The sequence below is a fragment of the Eucalyptus grandis genome, chromosome 5 (assembly GCF_016545825.1).
Source record: "Eucalyptus grandis isolate ANBG69807.140 chromosome 5, ASM1654582v1, whole genome shotgun sequence".
In the NCBI taxonomy this organism is placed as follows: Eukaryota; Viridiplantae; Streptophyta; class Magnoliopsida; order Myrtales; family Myrtaceae; genus Eucalyptus; species Eucalyptus grandis.
The window spans coordinates 41776112-41780419 of record NC_052616.1 but is presented as its reverse complement, the minus strand read 5'-3'; the positions used below and the strand labels follow the sequence as shown (position 1 = coordinate 41780419).

General features: G+C 38.7%; 1 pseudogene; it reads left to right on the top strand.

Moving 5' to 3' along the window:
• Window positions 1–1392: 1392 nt before the first annotated feature.
• LOC120293910 overlaps window positions 1393–4308 on the top strand; it is an 11135-nt pseudogene continuing 8219 nt past the window's right edge.

Below are 4308 nucleotides of genomic sequence, written 5' to 3'. Positions count from 1 at the left end.
TGTCTAATCGACCTACCATAAACTGATTAGTGACGACTCCTAGTTAATAATCTTTTGCATGCTAAATACTTGAATCTTAAGTCGCGAATTGGTATGGGCTTGGGAGAGCCCGAGCTAAGTTTAAGCTTAGTAGTCCATTAGCCAAACCTTAGGTGATCCACCCCGAAATTTAGGTCGCGACAGCTTGGCGACTCCACTGGGGATTTGTGTTAAAACACTTAGTGGACTTTGGCCAATTTTTCTTTTTCTTTTAAAAATGTTTTTGTTTGGCAGCAAGGACACCAGGTATGTCCCTAACATTCCTAAGGTGTTAAATGTTCTTGCAAATGGGAGGTATAAGGGGAGTAGTCTTTGCTAACCCTTGTCTTGTAAGTTGGAGTTAGGGATGAATGTTTGAATTAAAACTATAGAAGTGTTGTTTGTATTCAAACTGTTATGCATGTTTTATTGCCTTTAGCACTACACTATTGCACACACAACCTGCGGTCGGACCTGGGCTACGATAGGATTTCTAGAATGGTGTTGAGAATGATACTTTCTCCAAAGCGAGACTGCTATATAGAGGTTGACCTTCTCTTCCCCGAAATTTCTTTCATTGTGTCGAATGTGTTTGTCCATATCCACGAGATTGTGTGATTATTGGGTATTCCATTCAACTGAGTCGGGGTTAGGAGGACCTGACACATTAATGCGAGACTGCAACGGTCAGATCATCCTCTTAGCTCCACCTTGTTAAGCCATCTAGACAGAAATCGAGCCTTACTTTTCATGCGTGTCTATGTGATTGTCATCCATTTTCGGTAAAAGTAAGTTGTCTAAACTCTCATTTTGTACTTTACTTACTTAATTGCGCTTTTGGTTGGTTCATGACAATTTAGGTCAATCATTGATTTAATTCCTTTGTCAATTAAGAATGAAATGAGGAAATTGCCATGCAATGAATCATTTAGAAAATAAAAAAAATTTGGAAATTTATTTTCAATTCATATCTTAGCTCTTCCTAGTTCATGTTTAGGAAATTTCGTCCCTACTGGGGCATCCCATGTCTTTGTTTTCCGATTCCATTTTCAGGAAATCCTCTTCATGTGTGGACTTTTCTTGACTAAAAAATAGATTGTTGTCATGGATTGGCTATTTATTTACACTTCGTGCTTATTTAGTTCATTTCTTCACACAGTGATAACGGATCCTCCACATATTATATGATCAAGAGCTACAATGACCGACCAAACTGAAATGTGTGATCATATCTTCGCTATGAAAGACCAACTCCAACAATTGCTCACCTCTATGCAATTCATGACAGCTCAAATCCAATCCCTCCGAGCGGATTTGACTCCTGCACCTGCTCTCCTCGAGATAGTAGTTCCGAAGTAGGAAGACAAGACCCAAATGAGTGATGACGACATGCTTGAACTGGAGGATGACCCACTGTTGGTCACTGCTGAAAAAACTAAGCCTAACAATGTCCCTAAGATGGGGCAAGATGAAGCAGAAGTGATGGATACCCTGGGGCAACCAAGTGGCAAATTCGATTACTATGTAAAGTATTTGGCTCCTCCCAGCTCTTACATCGACCCACGGGATATCATCCCAGATGGATGGGGTGGCGTGGATGATCCCACACCTCCAAAGGTTGAGAGCTCTAATGACGCCTTAGAAGGAATCACAAGTCTGTTCAATGACCTCTTCATAGGAGCCAATGACGAAGGACCTTCGGAAGAAATGGGCGTTAGCCTGCAAGAGTGACTTGTTACTTTTGCATATTCCCTACGCGGGAATTTTTATCGCTTTCTAGGAATTTTTATTGTTTTTTAGGAATTGTTTTCGCTTTATAGGAATTATTTTCGATTTCTTCTTTTACTCTCTTTTTAGGGATTAGGAATCACAATTTCCATTCCAAGAATGTAATTCATTTGATTCCATTCAATGAAATTACAATTTTATTCCTAATTTTGAGGGCATGACGGGGTACACCAAATCAGTCCAATGACGATATCCAACCATGAAAAAATATCATCCACAGAGAAATCCTGAGGACTGAACTTTTTCATGCTTCCTCCCAATTTTTTTTTTTTTTTGAAAACAAAAGCATTTCACTGCTAGAAAAAAAAAACATTTTCCCAATGCTTATAGTAGATTAAACCTGTTTGTTTGTCTGACTCATTTGCTTCTTGTCTCAAAGCATAATTCTATAACTTGTTATGACAATGGACATCTAAGAATAGCATATCAAGTTTCAATGATCATAAACTTGACTTGTGATCAACAGGTTTAGAGCGCACTTGCAATGAAAAAAGATTTGGGGCAAGTAAAAGAGAACTATCATTCTCCGGTGGAAGATCCTGGGGGCAAGTTTGCTCCAAATTACAGCCTATATGTGGTAAGGAAGGTACTTTCAGGAGGTGTCATCCTAGCAGAAATGGATGGTCATGAGTTTTCCACTCCAGAGAATTCTGATGCTTTCAAGAAGTATTATCCATGATAGAATTTGCCATATCATGTTTTAAACTACAAGCATTTCTACGATGAATAAATTGCCTCAGTGAATTGAATTGTTCAAATTTGTTGCAAATCTTGCATTTTTCTTCCTTGATGAATTGTGTGAGATGGATTGAATGTGTCAAATATGATACTTTGGGATGACGAAAGGCAAGCCTCATTTCATACACTATTTCATACACTGATCCCCAATGAGTTGTGTGAAAAATTCCATGCCCGCAAGAAAAATGGCGATCTCGCAAAGGATACGTCAACTAGGGTGATGAGAGGCAATTTCTTCTTCTGCCCAAAACACTATAGGTATACCCATTGTTTAGCCCTTTGAGCCCACACATATGAAGAATTTTTAAATTATCCCTGTCAAGGATCATCCCACATTAAGACAAATTTGAAATGAATTGTAGGAATTTTCTTACTCACACTTGTATCAATTTTCGAGAATTGCTTTCACAGCGTAACTTTTACGGTAATTTAAGTGCCTTAGGACACGAAGAGCAGTTCTTTTGCTATCCTATACACTTTATCCATTGCATAGCCTCTTTGAGCCTATGAATTCGTTTCATATTAAACCAAATTGGTGATCATCCCCCACACTTGGGCAAGGCAAGAAAAAGCAAAGCACTCAAGTAGCATGGTTTACAATGCTAATAAAAGATGAAGGCTGTGCAAGTCCAAAAAAAGTAAGTGCAAAAAAAAATGGGACATGAAAAAGCAGTGTGCCTGATAAAAGTAAGGCCAATGCTCATAAAAAAGGTGAAGGAAAAATGAATAAGAACTAGGGGCATGAAAAAGCAGTGTGCCTAGTAAAAGCAAGGCCAAAGCCCATAGATGAAAAAGAGAGTCAAGATAGGTGACTGTCAATTGCAAATCCCAATTGAGCAATACTCAAAGAGCTCAAATGCTGAGTTTTTACAATCAATGAGGCACTTCATGAAGACAATCCCCGATGGTGAAAAAGAAAACTGGTGGCAATGCCAAAATGATCATCAACTCTCACCCTATACACATCTTTGAGCCTAACAATCTTTCATTTCTCAACTCATGAACCTAGCCTACGTTACGTCCTGTGCAAAGTCTCTTCAGATTATGGCACTTAAATTAATGTAAAAGTTCTTATGTTTGAAAGCATTGCTTGAAGAAGTGCGAGTAAGATAATTTCTGCTTCATTTCATATGTTTCTTGACCGTAGAATGGTACGGGTCCTAGACAACATTTATTTCCCTATTCAGGTGACCGTAGAATGGTACGGGTCCTGGACAACATCTATTTCCCTATTCAGGCGACCATAGAATGGTACGGGTCTTGGAAGGCGAATCCCTGTTTAGACGACCGTAGAAAGGTACAGGTCCTAAGAAAGCAGTTTCCTTACAAAACCTTGCTGCCATATTAGGCGATCGTAGAAAGGTACGGCTCCTAGGAAAGCAGTCTCCTTATAAAGTCTTGTTACTATTTTAGGCGACCGTAGAATGGTACGGGTCCTAGACATGTAATACTAATTATCTTGAATCACCCTACCTTCCTTAAAGGTAAGCTATTCCAGGTAGGTTCCTTTATCATTTGCATGCATCATATAAATTGCATCTTAAAATGGAATTCATTTTCCGACAAAAAATCATTCAATGCATGTATATGATTTAAATTTAGGTTTCAATTTTTCTTTAAAGGCAACCTCTATGAGCTCACCTTCAAAGCGAGGCAAGAAAATTCTCATCAAGTACTTGCAAGAAAATTCAAACTCTTGTCGACAAGATGATGATAAGATTGAGTGATATATTCCCGCATCAATGGTCGAGACAAATAACCCCT